This window comes from Microtus pennsylvanicus, chromosome 1 (genome assembly GCF_037038515.1).
Source record: "Microtus pennsylvanicus isolate mMicPen1 chromosome 1, mMicPen1.hap1, whole genome shotgun sequence".
Taxonomy (NCBI): Eukaryota; Metazoa; Chordata; class Mammalia; order Rodentia; family Cricetidae; genus Microtus; species Microtus pennsylvanicus.
Genome location: NC_134579.1, coordinates 164838010 through 164856012, shown reverse-complemented (window position 1 = coordinate 164856012; position 18003 = coordinate 164838010).

Genomic DNA, 18003 nt, shown 5'->3' with positions numbered 1-18003 from the left:
CACAACAGGCCAGAGTCTTAGTCAGTGATCCTACGGCTGTGATAAAACCATGACCCAAGCAACCTGGGGAAGAAAGGGTTTGTTTCAGCTGACCTCAACATCGCAGACCATCGTCAAAGGCAGTCAGGGCAGGAACTCAAGGCAGGAGCTGATGTAGAAGCCGTTGGTAACACTGCTTACTGGCTTGCTCCCTGTAACTTGTTCTGCTCGCTCGCTTACAGCACCCAGGACCACCAGCCCAGGAATGGCACTGCCCACCAAGAGCAGTGCTCGCCCAAATCAATCATTAATTAAGAAAATGCACCACAGGGCAGTCTGGTGGGAGCATTTTTTTTCAACTGAGGTTCCCTTTGCTCGATCAACTCTACTTTGTGTTAAGTTGATGTGAAACCAGCTAGGCCACCCTCCCAATGTTACTCACAGGGCTAGATTGGACAGAGACCATGAGACTGCCTTGTGCCTGTGGTCATTGTGTGGGGTGCACTGTTTAGAGGCAAGCCCAGCCCCAAAGCAGGCGCCACTATGACAAAGATGCTATTTTAGTTACTCATAACTCTCTTTTTACAACTCCCTTGCTATTTTCTGCCACATTCATAAGCCTCCTGCCTTTACTTAGAGCAGTCGTTCTCAACCTTCCCAATGCAGCAACCCTTTAATACAGTTCCTCGTGTTGTGGTGACTCCTGACCGTAAAATTACTTTTGTTGCTGCTTCATAACTGCTATAAATCATAATGTAGATACCTATTTTCCGATGGTCTTAGGTGACCCCTGTGAAAGGGTCATTCGGCCCCCAGGTTGAGAACTGCTAATTTGGTGCTTATAGGAAAGGGTCCCCAGGAGATATGTATCTTCACTCTCTCTCCATCCCTCAGTGACCGGAGGAAGCCGTTTCCCTGAACTAGAAGGTTTGTGCATATAATTCTCAGTTATGATTACAACAGGGAGGCTAAGCAGGGGGACCTGGGACCTGGGTTACCAGGATTTGGCTCTTGGCCCTGTCAGCTGTTTCCACGTTATAAGCCTTTAGACCACTTACTGCAACCTAGCATCCTTATCGGTACTACCGTATGCTAGAAGTAAGCCTGTGTCACCGATTGTTACAGGGATGAACAAGCTCATGTATGTCTAGTACCTGTTAACACGGCAGCCCTGTGTTAGTCAGGATAGGCTATGCAAGTTACCACAACAAGTAACCCCAAATCAGAAGTTTGCCATAAGACTGACGTCCTAGATATATTCTAGTCCATTGTGAGCTGGAGGACTGTGCTTCAAGGATCTAGTGTCTTTACATTTGTAATGTCACCATCATCCAAACATGCCTCTTGTAGTTACCTCAATTCTGGGCGGATTATTCTAGACCTGGAAGCTGTAGATATCACTCTGCCTGCAATGGCCTGAACTCAACTGCACAGAAAAAAAAAACAGTCAAATTGTCTTCCCCAGAATGCAAGCTGAAAGATGAAACTGATGAACTCTTAGCCATCTTTGTTACTGCATGTATTAAATTTCAGCTTTACATAGTCCTGTTGTGGCCATCATCTGTAGGAGTAGGCATGGAGGGTGTTGTGGTTTGGATATGAATTATTCCCCCAAAGCTCCTGTGTTGAAGGCTTGGAGCCAAAGTGGTAGATCTAACCATGACCAGGTGACTCGACCATGACAGTGCTGACCAGACCAACAGATTGATGTATTCAGAATCTGATGGTATCGCTGGGAGGCGATGCAAACCCTAAGTGGCAGCCCTGTTGAAGGGATACATCATGGGTGGCATGCCTTGGAGGGTGTGTCCTGGCCCTGACCCCTTCCTGGCTAGCCTGATGTGAGCAGCTTTCCTGACCATGCCTTTCTACCAAGGTTCCACCTGACCACACGCCATAACAATTGGGCCAACCGTGGACAGGAAGTCCTGAAACCATGAGCAAAACCTATCTTTCCTCTGTCCTTTTCTCCCAGTCATTTGGCCACAGTCACAAAAACTGACTAGCACTGAGAATATTAGCCTCCAAACGGCTATTGATCTGAAAGGCACTAATGCAGAGATTTGATTCTGGACAACTGGCCCACCTAAAGGAAGCCCTGGTGTGGCAGCAGGCAGGCATACCTGTGCCAGTTATGATGGTGGGCAGCAGGTGTGTCCCATCCTTCCCTGTGGCCTGCCATCATCCTTGCTAGAACAATGAATCCCGAGGCACAATAAGGGACTGACTCAATGTGATATCTTATATCTAGCCTCGCAGTCCACCTTCTCTGTGTTATCATTTATAGAGAAGTGTGGCCCGAGGCTGGTGCCGTGAGGGCTGATCCCCTTGGCGGGCAGGAGACAGTGGTGGGTGAGAGACAGACAGGTACGCCATGCAGAGAGCTGGGGTATAGAGCTTATTTAGTGGGTTATGGAAGGGGAAAGGAAGGGGAGAAGCGGGGGGGAGAAGAGAGAGGCAGAAGCTGCCTCTCCAGAAAAAGAGGAGAGAGGGAGGAGAAAGAGAGAGAGAGAGAGAGAGAGAGAGAGAGAGAGAGAGAGAGAGAAGAGAGAAGAGAGAGAGAGAAGAGAGAACAAATATAAAGAAGTTTGTGATCAAGCAGCCAACAGCTTTGTGAGATATTAAATCAACTTTGATGATGGCCTCAGAGACAGCATTACCAGTCCCTCCTGGAGAATGAAGGTGGAAATTTGACTTCTTCCTCCAATATCCCATTGGTCGTACTTTTCCCAGTGTCTTTTCTGGGAAAAGTACCAAGTGAATCCTAGAGTATCTTACATCTCTTTTTCTTCTTTTTGTGGTGCTAGGAATCAAACCCGGGGCCTTGTGCATGCTGGGCATGCACCACCCCACCCCAGCCATACATCACCACCCCACCCCAGCCATACATCACTACCCCCACCCCATGTCTTGCATCTTTAGTGGCAGAGGAAGCAGGTGGTGTGCGGCACAGGCATCCTGTTGTCCCCCATTGCCTGAAGACAACGCTCCAAGTACTCAATGACTGCAAACAAACAACGTTCATTTCATTGGCTCCTGACTCTACAGGTAAGCCATTTGGCCTGGGCTCAGCCGTGTGGTCCTTCTCTTGGTTTTGCCAGAGATCACTCATGGGCCACCTTCCTTAGCGCTAAATGGCACACATGTCTCCAAGCACATGTTGGGCGATAGGAGTTTACCAATGGCCTACCATCTCATCACATGCTCGAGTTTCTTGGCTATCTCTCTCTGTCATTCATCCTCACAGAGATCTGGGGGATTCCTGACATGACGACATAACAGGGTTTTTGAGACTGGTGTCCAGAAGTCACATGAGGTCATTTTTATACTCTGTTAATCAAAGCTGCCGAACATCCAAGCCAGGTTCAAGAAAAGGGTAGCAGAGCTTGATCAAGGGCAGAGTGTAGGGCTGGGGAGATGGCTCCGTTGTTAAGAGCATTGCCTGCTCTTCCAAAGGTTCTGAGTTCAATTCCTGGTAACCCCATGGTGGCTCACAACCATCTGTAATGATCTGTAATGAGGTCTGGTGCCCTCTTCTGGCCTGCAGGCAGACACATGGACAGAATATTGTATACATAATAAATAAATTAATAAACACATACATACATACATAAGCACAGTTCAGTGAAACCGTCATATGCCAGTGGAAGGTATCACAGTAGCTGTCGTTACAAAGACTCTACCCCAAGCCTTGTTGCTTTACGCTTACAAGCAGGTCTCTCGGTCCACACTTACGATGAAGCTGGCAGCAGCCGTCTGACTCCAGGATGGCAGGGAGAGCACAAAGGTTTGCTAGAGCTTCTAAACACCAATGCTCACGCTGTGAGCCCTAGAGGCCACAACCTACCTCCAGAGGACAGATGTTTTCAGCTGCATTGTTCCAAAACCTGCACGGCAGAGAACACAACTCTCTTAGAGAACACGGTGACAATAGTGAATAAAATTGAAGATGTTTCTACACGACAGACACCTCAATGGTCCACCTCTAGACATTCTCAAGTCCTGACAAGGGAGTGAGGACACGCGTTTTTGCAGCACCGTTGTTCCAGATAACAAAACGTTGGCACAGCCTAGAAGTTAATTAACAGTGGGAAGCATAAACTCAAAATGTTCACCCAAAGGACGGCTGGACAAGAAGTAAGTGATATGTACACCAGCAACAGAAAGGCTTGGGCTCTGAGCCCCACCTTTGCAAAGGTGATGAGAAGGTTAAGACTTGAGTTTGGCCTATGACACGGTTGGATTTTGATATCAGCAGGATTCAATGTTTATAACAGAGCTGCAAAGGAGAGAATTCGTTCCTGCTCCTTCTATTTCTTTGGAACCAAAGCCTCCATTATCCTGGGCTTTGGCTAGCAGGGGCATCATAAATAACGCCACCAGTGGAAAAAACGCCTTCATTCAATTCCGTGAGTTTTTCACTCAGTGGTTCCCTGACTTCATCTCAGTTCTCTCCATCACTCGGCCACTGGGGATAGTGTCCTGAGAAAAACTTCCATTCTGAGATATGCATTTCATCCTCTTCCACTATGGAAAAGAGGGCTCACTGAAGAGGAAAGAGCCAGCGTTCCTCGCCAGCTTTCCCCTGGACGTGAGCTGCAAAAAGGCATCCAGGAAGACTCGAGCAGGAAGATGCCTCTGTGAGGCTGGAGCAGTTTATGGCTGGCAGCTCACACCTCCAAATGCCGTATGTCCCACTCTGAGCCAGGTCAGCCAGCTTCCTCCTGCTTTGAAGTCTCCAGGAAGCTCCATGGTACAGCTCGGGTGAGAAGCCAACACCCAACAGTGCACCTACCTGCACAGCACCACCTAACATACAAAGCACTTACGTCATTCAAGCCGCCTTACCTTGTGATAACTTCCACTTAAAATGGGGAATATGTTATTTTGTGGGCAGGAGGCAAACTCCCATAGCTAGCATACAAGCCCAAATTCACACGAGATTCAAAACAAGATCTGTCCTGACCTATTCTGCCTTTGAGAATCCCCTGCATCCTTGATTTCTTAGTGCTGTGCCCTAAGCCCTTTCCCGCACTGACCCCTTCCAGCTCAAGTTCAGAAATGCTCAGGATTTCTGGCAGAGGCAATGATCTTAAATAAGACACAGAGGATTGAGGGAGGGTCTTTTGGTAACTTATTATAATGAGAAGAGAAGGTTTTCCAAACTAGAAATTTCTTTTTTTCTTTTTTTAAAATTGTTTTTATTGAGCTATATATCTCCCCTCCCCTTCCCCCTCCCCTTTAATCCTTTCCCATGATCCTCACGCTCCCAATTTACTCAGGAGATCTTGTCTTTTTCTACTTCTCATATAGATTAGATCCATGTATGTCTCTCTGAGGGTCCTCGCTGTTGTCTAGGTTCTCTCGGATTGTAAACTGTAGGCAGGTTTTTCTTTGCTTTATGTTTAAAAACCTCATTTGAGTGCGTACATATCATATTTGGCTTTCTGGGTCTGGGTTACCTCAATCAAGGGCATCCAGTGAGCCCTTTCTGCATAGCAGAAGGTCTATGCATTGTGCTACTGCCTGACCAGCCCACTGCTGACACCTTGTGGTGGAGAAACAGCTCGGTTCATTTCCTAGAGTGCACCAAGCCAAGGGGCCAAATTGTTAGACACCCACGGGGGGGGGGGGGGGGGCGCACCCCATCTTTCCAGGATCGCTTGCAAACAAACCATGCAGCTGCACCACAATGCTAGGATTGTAGATGGCTGTTGACCCCACCCCCAAACCCAGTGGGAGTTGTTGAATTTCCTCTGGGTAGGAGCCACCCTGCTTCTGGGCAAGCCAGGGCTCACAGTCACATGGCCTCTAGGTGTCACCTGCTGCTCAGGGAGCACACATATAGTCCTCTCCTAACAATGGACAGCCAAAATAAAGACTCACACATAAAAGCTGACCTGAGCTAGGCACTTGAACGGATGTGAGTGGGCTTGAGAAGGAGGCCAGAGGACACCCTGCAGGGCATAGGTCATGTGACAAGTGGCCTTCTGTGAATACCACTAAGGCAGATGACACTTTAAAGGCAGAAGTCACCAAGGGATTTGTTTTGATGGCAGCAAGACAGCACTTGTGATCCTAAAGAGGCAAGGGGTGCCAGATGTCGGAACGGAGAGGCCTCTGCTTAGCCGAGGCATCTAACTGTGGTGCCTTGCCATTTTAAACTGCAGCACGCAATTATTTCGGCTCAAGGTGCCATCAATATCTCTAGTGGGGATCACCAGCACGACCGTGATTGGTTTTATTAACTGCCTTGTAAGAGCTCAGAGTGGTTTTATCTGAAAGCGTAAGTGCGGCTCCCTTTAGAGCCAGGAGTCCAGACACAGGTTCCTCACCTAGAAGATAAACATTCTGGATTTCTCATAGCGTGCTCTGTGAACGCACGTCTACCATGAACACATGGTCTAATTAGAAGGTCCAGAATACAGTCACTGGTCTGAGACGGGGAACATCTCTAAGAATCACGAAACAAAGTGGCAAAGGATCTACCTGAAACCTGTTGCGTAGGTCTCACTGATGGTGAGATCTTTGCCCTGAAGGACCTCACGAAGCACTGCTCAGAACGGATACAAGTAAATGGAAGAATGGAGAGTGGCTAACCTCCGGGAGTGACTGGGGTGTCACAGGGCTAGTTGAAAGAAGGGCTTCCCATGTGCGAAGTGCCATGAGGACAGAGGAGCCTTGCACACCCCCTGAGCAGCTTGTGACTGTGCCTTGGTCCCAGGGAAGGAACCGTTAGCCTTCGGTAGCGGGGCCCCGGAGCCTGGCCCGGGAGCCCCTCCCCGAAGTCTCGCCCCGGAGCCCCACCCGCAGCCCCGCCCCCACAGCCCAGCCAGCTTGGTAAGAGGAGAAGGCTACTCTGAGGACTAGCCTGCGGTTTTCATTTGATCCAAAAATGGATCCAAAGCTCTGGTAATCTCATCCTCTCCTTCCAAAGAAGCAAGAGGTCAGGTCCTCAGACCGGGAACGCCCACGGGGCGCCTGCAGCACCACATCACCACAGCAGGCCCATGGAAGGGCCTTGGAAGCCACAGGGCAAGGAGAAGCCACAAAAGCAGGCCTAGAATTTTGTGTCAGAAAATTACTTTCTTAATGAAACCTTTTTTTAAAAAAAAAAAACAAACATTATTTTTCATTCTTATTTCTCTGCCTCTTTTTCCTTCCAGTTTTCTTGAAACTGTTTCTTTTCTTTGCCTTTTGTTTTAGTTTATTGAGATAAAGTCTCCTGTATGCTGCCCAGGCTGGCATCATAGTGACTTTCAGGCCAGCCAGGTCTACTTAGAGAGATCCTGTTTCAAATAATTAAATTGAATAAATAGCCGGGCATGGTGATGCCCACCTTTAACCCCAGTACTTGAGGTAGAGGCAGAGGCAGAGGCTCTGTGAGGCCAGCCTGGTCTACCTAACAAATTTCAGGACAGCCGGAGCTATATAATAGAGACTTTGTCTCAAAAACAAAAGAAAAGTACAACAGCAAGGAAAGTTGAGTAAATACATAAAGCCAGGCGCGGTGGTCGATGTTTGTCTGTAACCTGAGCAATAGGAAGGCTAGTACAGACCATCTCTACGTTTAAGATCAGCCTGGGCTACCTAGGAAGACTCGGTCTCCAAACAACAACAGCAACAAAATGGAAATCATTATATTAAAAGGGAAACGTAGAAGCCAGGGAGGTTGGCTGAACAGGTAAAGGCACTCACCATGTGAACCTGGTGACCTAGGTTCAATCCCTAGGACCCACATAAAGGTGGACGGTGACAACGGGCTCCACAGAGTTGTCCTGTGACAACACACACACACACACACACACCCCTAAAGTGATAAATACTACAAACATATTATGCTTCAGTTCTTTTCCTGCATTATATCAGCATCTATGCCCTTATTATTATAGCTGAATATTACATAATGACCTAATGACTAAGCGCAATGACATCACAAGGGTAGCCTGAAATTCCGTATGGTAGATATTCATTGTGAGGCAAGTGCTGGAGATTTTAATAGGATTAAATTTAAAATTGTATCATATCTGGACTAGACAGCACAGCTAGTAAGAGCACTTGCTGCTCTTATGGAGGATCCAGGTTCTGATTCTGTTCTTTCTTTCTTTCTTTTGTATACAGAGTTCTGTATGTCTACAGGTCAGAAGAGGGCACAGATCTCATTGCAGATGGTTGTAAGTCACTACGTGGTTACTGGGAATTGAACTCAGAACCTCTGAGCCATCTCTCTAGCCCCCAGGTTCCCATTCTTTTTTTTTAATTAATTTATTTATTATGTATACAATATTCTGTCTGTGTGTATGTCTGCAGGCCAGAAGAGGACACCAGACCTCATTTGTGAGGCACCATGTGGTTGCTGGGAATTGAACTCAGGACCTTTGGAAGAGCAGGCAGTGCTCTTAACCACCGAGCCATCTCTCCAGCCCCCACCAGGTTCCCATTCTTAGAACCTATATGGAGCCTCACAAACAGTCCAGGGCATCTATCGCCCTCTTCTGGCCATCATAGGTACTGCCTGTATGTGCTACACAGTCATAGATGCAGGCCAAATGCTCATATGCATAAAATGAAAAGTCATCCTCTCTGTGCTGGGTCGTGACTGGCCCAGACGTTCCAGGAACTATTCTCCTAGCATTTGAAAACTGTCATCTGACTTAGAAGTCATTCATGTCATTGATGGATGTGCGCGCTCCACCGGGTGTCGTCAAGGCTTCCTTTAATCTGATCCATTAACATTAAAGGAGATATTATTCAACGTTTATGTCATAGCCATACTCATTCACCATTTTCCGCCAGGCACAGTTCCAAGAGCTCAGCAGATATGAGCAAGTTCCTTCAGGGAGAGTGCACTGGCGCTGTGAAATTTATAACAAAGAATGTTGCATATTTTATTATTATTTCTAAATCTGATGGTTATACATCCTGTATAATGGCAGCATTTATAATGCACTTATGTACATACGTCTATGTATTTTCCCCTACAGAGCCCACAGTTACACATTTCATTCTAGCTGATATATTAACATTTAAGATTATATTATTCGACATTATGTCAGAACCATGCTCATTCTGTTTACCACATGCCATCAGTCTTCCTGAGTGTTTACAGCCGTGGAGCACAGCTCACACCCACCAAGACGGAAAATCCTTTAGCTTTTTAATTTGCCGTGAGATATGGGTGAAAGGAACAAAATTCTGAGGGTCCCTGTAGACCGGGTTCTCACTGGACACTGTTAGTCACGTGATATCTGCTACTGGATGCTCAGGTCACTTAGTGTCAAAAAGGTGACCCTGACCTGTATAGCAATCAAGGAAGGCCTTTCTGGCTCTCAGATGTCGCCATGAATTCACATGCACGAAAGGAACATCTCTAAAGTGCACGGACGCATGACGGGAGGATTTGACAGCAGGAATACCTCCTCTAGGGACACCCTACCAACGTATGGGTTCGCAGTGCCATTTAGGAGGTCGCAGATGTATCTGAAACGCTGTGTGGTGACTATTCTTTCAATGGAGATTACACTGTACATAGGCAGCCAGGAGGAACCAGTGTCTTTCTAGCCCTCTCACTTCGAGATGACATAACATAATTCTTCCTGTTGCCATGGCAATGAATAAGATGTAGTAACCATGCTCCTCACTGCTGTTGTCCTGGTGTCCCCAGTCTCAGCCCCACCCCTCTGCCTGCAGGCGCCTGCTCCATGAAGCTGCTTCAGCCCCGAACTCTCCCGGGTGCTCCGACACGGCTCTCCCCACTGACTGAATAGGCTAAGCGGACCCAACAGCGTACTGACTGACACATAATAGGATCACGTTAGAGCAGAGAGGACCTTTGGCGCCTCCTCGGTGTCGGACAGGAAACGGTTAATCAGGGAGGGCCTTGTGCCTGGGAAGCTGATTAATTACACCGTGCAGGAAGTATAGGCCTCCGGCTCTGCTCAATGGGGAAATCCATTTTCAATTCTGACCTCAATACGGAAGTTAGTCTTCCTGCCAAAAGCCGTGTACACCCTTCTCAGTCTCCCAGCACCGCAGAACTCGAAGAGCCACAGGCAGAGAGGGAGCGCCCTGACACATGGCCTCGGACGGAGCCGGTATCCTGATGGAGTCCAGCTGTCCGCTTGCTTGGTGCAGGGAGATAGGTAGCTCTAACCAGGTAGCCACTGAGATGCAGAGGAAGGCCCGAAAACAAGAGCTTGCTCCCTGGCGTAAAGCAGGACCAGTGGACAGAAATAAGAGTTGGCAGAGCCTAGGAGATCCCACACCAGGCACGGTGGCACAGCCTGTTAACGGAAGCTGTCTGGGAGGCTGAGGTGGGAGGATGGCAAGTTCAAAGCCTGCCTGAGGCCAGCCTGGACCATTTAGCAAAAATGTGTCACAAAAATCAAAATAAATAAATAAACAAACATAAAAGGAGGCGGGGACACAACTCAGTGGTACAGCATTTGCCTGGAAAGGTTGTGGGGTGGGGCTAAGAAGAAGGCAGGAGGATCCAGTGTATTGGCCCGCACTATCCGCAATGTCTCTAGAAGAAGGTAGGAGGATCCAGTATATCAGCCCGCACTACCCGCAATGTCTCTAGAAGAAGGTAGGAGGATCCAGTATATCAGCCCGCACTATCCGCAATGTCTCTAGAAGAAGGCAGGAGGATCCAGTATATCAGCCCGCACTACCCGCAATGTCTCTAGAAGAAGGTAGGAGGATCCAGTATATCAGCCCGCACTACCCGCAATGTCTCTAGAAGAAGGTAGGAGGATCCAGTATATCAGCCCGCACTACCCGCAATGTCTCTAGAAGAAGGTAGGAGGATCCAGTATATCAGCCCGCACTACCCGCAATGTCTCTAGAAGAAGGTAGGAGGATCCAGTATATCAGCCCGCACTACCCGCAATGTCTCTAGAAGAAGGTAGGAGGATCCAGTGTATCAGCCCGCACTACCCGCAATGTCTCTAGAAGAAGGCAGGAGGATCCAGTATATCAGCCCGCACTACCCGCAATGTCTCTAGAAGAAGGTAGGAGGATCCAGTATATCAGCCCGCACTACCCGCAATGTCTCTAGAAGAAGGTAGGAGGATCCAGTATATCAGCCCGCACTACCCACAATGTCTCTAGAAGAAGGTAGGAGGATCCAGTATATCAGCCCGCACTACCCGCAATGTCTCTAGAAGAAGGTAGGAGGATCCAGTATATCAACCCGCACTACCCGCAATGTCTCTAGAAGAAGGTAGGAGGATCCAGTATATCAGCCTGCACTACCCGCAATGTCTCTAGAAGAAGGTAGGAGGATCCAGTATATCAGCCTGCACTACCCGCAATGTCTCTAGAAGAAGGTAGGAGGATCCAGTATATCAGCCCGCACTACCCGCAATGTCTCTAGGAGCACAAGGATAGGAGGTGTCCTGGAATAATCCACTGAGCATTTTTTATTATAGTCTGTATTTTTATTTTGATGTATGATTTAAAAAGTCACACGCATTTTTTTGTTTGTTTGTTTTGTTTTTACCTTTGTAAAGCCCTAAGTTGAAAAACCCCTCAGGAAATGGAAGTCATTATGGTCAAACTTGAAGCTCTTTTTTCTTTTGTTACGTATGCAGTGTTCTGCCTGCACATATGCCTGCCGACCAGAAGAGGGCACCATATCTCATTACAGATGGTTGTGAGTCACCATGTGGTTGCTGGGAATTGAACTCAGAACCTCTGGGAGTGTAGCCAGTGCTCTTAACCGCTGAGCAGTCTCTCCAGCCCATGGTCAAACTTGGGATCTGATGCCTACACCCTCTGCACGTGATAGAGCGAGTTCTTCAGGAAGACTGCTTCCACCTCATGGTGAGACACATGCTCACATGTTCTTTCCTGATCCAGTCAGGACACAGGAAGCCCCAGGGTGTTTGCATCTAAGAGCATGCATGCGAACAGGTCAGTGAACAAATTTCAAATGTGATGGAGGCCTGAAGATGGACAGGTGATCCTAGGGCACGAGGCTGGCAGAACTGCCACTTTTAAGGAGTTACCATGGAGACATGGGGGAAAGATGCTGTTGCTGCAAGGGTGTCTGAGGAAGAGACAAAGAGGCTTCTCCCCAGCCTCTCATTGGCTGAACTCAAGCCACACAGTAGGGAGAGATGAGCACCAGACCAGAGGGCACACAGCCTTGGAGCCAGCTCATCTTGATCCCAGAAGTAACTCCAAGGGAAGTTAATAAAATCCACATATCATGGATGGAGAAGTTAAAGCCTTGAAGCCATTGCAGACCTACAGAACCAATGGCATGCAACAGCAAAGGGAGGAGCTGACATAAGAACTTAGCTTTCCCATCTATCCGCATCTCTGTGTCCGGTCTCCTGACTTGGCCCCACCACGATGCAGAGGCCGGGGACATCTACCGAGACAACATGGCACTTCCTAGCTGGTTTAATGGTAGGTGTCCTCAACTTCCTGTTCCTTCCTGTGCCAGGAACCAGTCAGGGTACCACATGGTGTTCTGGCACCAGGGGCTATTATGATGGGCCAGGATCACCAGCCAGGGAGGTGGGCTTGTAGAAGGTCCACCCCAACCCCCCTAAGCCTCCATGAGAGCCTCTGCCTGCCCTTCAGAAGGATGGAGCTACGGGCCAGCACGTGCGCCCTGCCAGCTCATTATCTGGGCCTCCTTCTGCTCTCTGGAAGCCCCAGCCTTGCTGGACAGGCTGCGTTCTGTGTTCTGGTGTCAGATGGCCTGATTCCTCCTCTCGGTGGGGCTGGTATTCAGTTGATCCTCAAGCTTTCATTTGGCTTGGAAGACAGAAACATCTGCTAGGGTTCTGGTTGGCCTGGGGAAAGCTTCTGAGCGGAGAGGGATGGAGGCGGGCAAGGCAAAGAGAGGCAGAGGAGGCAGGAGGGTTCATTAGGCTGGGGGAGCCTTTGTGGAGCCAGAGCCCCGAGTAGCACGATCTCCCAGCCCCCAGGCCTAGGCAGAGAGGAGATGACTTCCCCTCGAGTCACACTGAAAAGCCTTCCTCCATTGCTCAGCTTCCTCCAACTGTTCCTTTTCTCACCAGTTGGCTATTATTTTCTAACGCATTTTGATAATTACTTTATCAATCAAGAAAGATTAAACAAAAGCCTAAAAATACAGCTGAGTGAGTTTGCTGGAGCCAACCCGTCTTTGGTACTCTGATTTGGGGGATCTTTCTAACAGATACTCAGAAACAAAGGGCTCTGCTCCTCATTCCCAGCCAGTTCAGTATCATCCATCAGCCCATTCTACCCACCTAGGCATTGGTAGGGGCTAAGGCACTCCTGTAAGCTCAGGCCATGCCAGCTAAGCAAAATATCTCCCTGCCCGGCCGCCTCCTTATTAGCATGACTTCCCATCTTTGATTCGCTCATTCAATAAACAGATTACTGGGTCAACAGTTGAGCGAGCACAGCGTCACGTGCCCCCTCTTGAAGCAGGAATATAGGGAGGATTTGTTCTATTGTAACTGTTTAGAAAGAAAAAGTGCCCATTACGGAATGATGAGGGCTCGGATTTCAGAAGCCAAATGTTGTCTAGCTATGGCCTCTGAATGACTGGACAGGAACCAGCCCATAAGCCTCTTCGAGTGTGTCATGGAGAGGCCCAGCTTGCCCGAGTTTGGGGAGAGCCCCAGAAAAAAGGGCCAGGCACTGCAATAGTGGGGAGGCGATGCCTTGATCTGAGCCTTAGTCCTAAATTGGTGACTTGGGACTGAGAAGTCTTTAGGGAAATCAGTTCAGTGACCTGTGGAAGGTCCTGCCTCGCCCCTTCCCAGGTTTCCATCTCCCTGCCAAGAGGGGCGTGGAGCTCTGCAGCAGTGGAGAACAGCAGAGGTGGCCCGTGCAAGGAGCTGTTCCCTACGCTCCCTAGCAGATACCACAGGGACATGAGACCTGAATGAAACCGTCCAAATTATAGCGGCTCATGTAAAAGCTATCAAGAGACTGGGGGAACGATTGTCCATATGGCACCCTGAAGCTTCCAAAAGCTGTAGAGAAAGGGCTTGGAGGGAAAGCCTCCCTCTCCAGAGACAAGGAAGGTGGACACTATGGACGCTAAGCCTCTGCAGAGACCTGGAAAAGGCACTCCTCCCGATACCCTGCCCCCACCCCTGAGTGGTGCTCCCCCCGCCCCACCGTGGCCTGGAGGATCAGTCTGTGACAGCCTGGGCCGCAGGGTCATGGCTGCTGGCTGCTCAGGCTTTTCCATCAACTGGGCTTATGTTTTCTAGCATAAATGAACTCTACAGTTACATTGTGTGGAGGCTTCAGGACACACTTTGCCAAATGGAAAAACATTTGGAGGTTGGGAAAATATCTTGCACATAAATTACCGAAGGCGCAGAGAATCTAAACGAGGGCTGAAATCAGAAGCCAAGGAAAAGCTAAGAGGATGCCAAAGTCAAAAGGGAGAGAGACAGCGACGGGGAAGCGATGTAATGATTTCTCCTAATGACTCGAAAGGCGAGTTTGTAACCGGCATCGGCCTGGGTGTTGGGAAACTGGCTCGAGATGGCGAGGTCAAAGTCATTTTTCATCCTCGGGGCTCTGTGCTGGTTACTAAGTGCTGCCCACCAGAAGGGAGCAAAGAAAGCTCTGTGTGGCAAAGGCCAGCCACACTTGTTAATGTCCTGATTTATGACATTGAAGAGACAGAACTAAGAGGGGTCTCTCTCTCTCTCTCTCTCTCTCTCTCTCTCTCTCTCTCTCTCTCTGGTGGTGGAAACTATTAAAGTAGAGGCAGACCAGGAAGTTTGTGATAAAGAAAAACCAGGCTCCCTGACATACAATCTCCCTCTTGGCTTAAGTAAACTTGCTCCTTCAAGGCCTGCCATCAGCAGAGGCCCGGCTCACGTTTCACCGCTAAATCTGAGTCAACAATCCCTAATCTGGACACTGGGTTCGGAATCCAGGCTCAGGTTGCACTTGGAAGCTGACAGCAGGGACGAGGGTAGAGAAAAATACGGCCTTTGTTTCTGGTCTGATCGTCCCCACCGAGTGAGCTGAGGTCATGTGTCGCTTGCTGTCATCAACAAGATAAAAGTTTGCACCTCTCTGGCCCTGCCATGTCTCTGCTGCCATTTATGTGCAGGCCAAGGCGCCCTGCCTGCCCACTGGAGGGCCAAGTTTGTGGAGAGCTTGGATTTGGAGCCCTTTTCATCTTCCTGACATGTGATACCGTGACAGAGGCGGCCCTCGCGGGGTTGCTATGCAGATATACAATTTCTGAAAAGTAACAGCCGGAAAACGAAAACCCTGGGCTGGATTAGCGTTTCACAAAGAACGGGGCTAAAAACGGGCAGCAGTTAGGTTCAAAAGCTAAAAGAGACGGCGGTGGGGGCTAGACGGGGGAGGGGGGGCGAATTAAAGTTCCATGAAAACAAACTTTTTTGAAGGATCAATATGTATAAAAGTATCTTATTGCATTTCTGGCCTTAGACCTGAGCTCTGATCCAGCCCCAGCCTGTGACGGTTACACGCGGTGAAAACGGGAGGTTGGGGCTCTGGATCTGGGGTGCTCAAGAGTGTGTTGGTAAAGGGGCTCCCACTGGGCCCTGCCAGTTCAGAAAACTCTTTTTTCCCCTACTATACTTGTTTTCATCATTTCTGCTTTTTGATAGTCCATTCTTCTTGTGTGACTGAGCTTAGGAAGCAGGGAGAGAGATCACACAATTCTGAGGTTGTCCTTCTCTGCTTGCCATACTTTCCCCTCGCTGTATGCAGGTCAAAGGCATGTTTCCAGAGCTGGTTCACCCACAAACCTAGCCTTTCCTAAAAAGCATTTCAAACACCAGAAGTAAGAAATGATTTTACGTGGAACATTGAAACAACATGAGAGACGGGAGAAGGGAACCAGTTTAAGATCATTTTTTCCTTTTTATCCTCAAAATCCTGTGCCTTCTGGCAGCCGAAGCTCATACGTGCTCTTCCTGTGTCCTCTGTGAGTTGGCCTTGCGACAGGGGACCCCACCTGCTGCTTAAAACACCTGGACTTCCCAACCCCGGGAGGTCCAGAAGGAAGCCAAGAACAGAGGATTCCACAGTAATAGGACAGAAAAGACTGCTGGGATCCGTTGCTCAGACTGTGGGTGGCAGGCAGAGGGGCCAGGAGCCTGCCTGCCTACCAAATGCACCAGTTGACACACAATAGACACACGCTTTGTGCTCCCGGGCCGGCTGTAGGAAGGCCGGGAGGGGGAATCAGCACCCGCAGAAAGCTACAGGAGAGTCCTCGGGAGCACTCTTATGTACTGGCTTCAGAAACTGGTGACGTCCGCAAAGCAGACCCCTCATTCAAGATAAGAATTTGCTGGAGGCTCCACAGGTAAAGAGATGGAGGTATTTGGCCCTTTCTATCACCCAGGGGATAAGGAATTACTTTTGCATCCTCTGTGTTAGCTTCCAAGATTGGCACCCGCATCATCCTCGGAAATGAGACAGCATTTGTGAATGGGATGCTGTCGGAGGACCTGGTCACACAAACGCTCGTGTATGCAGAAATTCTTCCTTCCACGGAAGGATGGCCCAGTGCAAGCACGCTGGGTAGGATGAGGTGTTCGGCTGCCTGAAGGTGGTTCTAGGCTCTGCAGCCAGTCTCTGTGTGCTTGCCTTCCTTGCCTGTGAAATGTGGATGAGGGTACCTACCTCACAGGCCCGGCAATGCTGAAGCACTTAGCAAGCTTGGCACCTATGCTCTTTAAAATTGAAAGTAGTGACCACTGATTCTTGGAGACCTCATTGCCTGCTAGTGAGACTCAGATCTGTGCGTGAGGAAAGGAGAGCCTCCTCCATTGTCTTTGCACTGGCTGCAGATTGAAGGGCAATCACCAGATACAGATCCCACTGGCTGGATGTGCGCAAACTGAGTGACCAGCCGAGCTGGAACCATGTAGTATTTCTACAGCCTTCAAAAGAGCACTCCGCTTGGGGCACAGGGTTCTGGTCTCAGCTGTCTCTGACCCTGCCTGGATTGTATTTTCCTTACCCAGAAATGAGGCTCACACTGAGAATTGCCTGAGCTGGTCCCCATGACCATGGTAGTGTCTGACACATAGAAATCTTAACATTTGTCTGTCTGTCCAGTTTCTCCGTTGCCTGGTAAGCCAGGCCATAGCCCCATTGTGATGCTGCCCTCCTGGCTCATCTTTAACAGTCTTTCACCCAATAGTTATGTGCCGTGGAAGAAACCCTAGTTTGAAGTTAAAAAAAAACAAACAAAAAATAGAACAGTGAAAAATTGAGTCTCCAGTCCCAGGTAGCCTGTTCTTCCTGTCCCAGGAAATGTAGCGTGGGTAACAAAGTGGCCCTCACTTCTCATTCTGTTCTCTGAGTTGCTGGTAGAGCCCTAATGCATACACCTATATGTCCCACAGACATTACCTGGGATAGCCATATACTTGGTCTTGTTTGGAACTAGGTGCCAGAGAAAGTAGATATTTTTTTTCTCCTCAGACACAATGAAGGTCCTTTGACATCTTTATATCTTATACTCATGGTGTAGGCACCATGGAGATGATCTGAACTCTTTGATTATAATTACCAAGTACCTCAGGCTGACTAAATCTGTTCAGCACTGGAGCCCCTGCTGGGTTGTGCCTTGGTGGGAAAATCCCTTCATCTGTGTGCTTGTTTCTTTAGCTGTGGTGTGGGGATGATGCTGATGGTGATACTGGGGGGGGGGTAGTGGTGGTGATGAAGATGCTGATGATGCTGATGGTGATACTGGGGGGGTAGTGGTAGTGATGAGGATGATGGTGGTGATGATGGTGGTGATGCTGATGGTGATGCTGATGCTCACAGGTAATGCGAATGTGAATGAAGCCCCTATCACACTGTTCTCTGTGGAGTAAATCCCCAATGGATGAGCTATTTCCCCAGCAAGGTTCTTCCTTCACTAGGTGGAAGTCACGTGTGGCAACTGCTTGTTGGGTAACAGAATAAGAGTCCCTTTTGGGGTTTGTAGTCTAACTGATCATCTGAAAATGAACATAACAACCAAGGCATGATCTTATTGCTAAGGATCTTCTG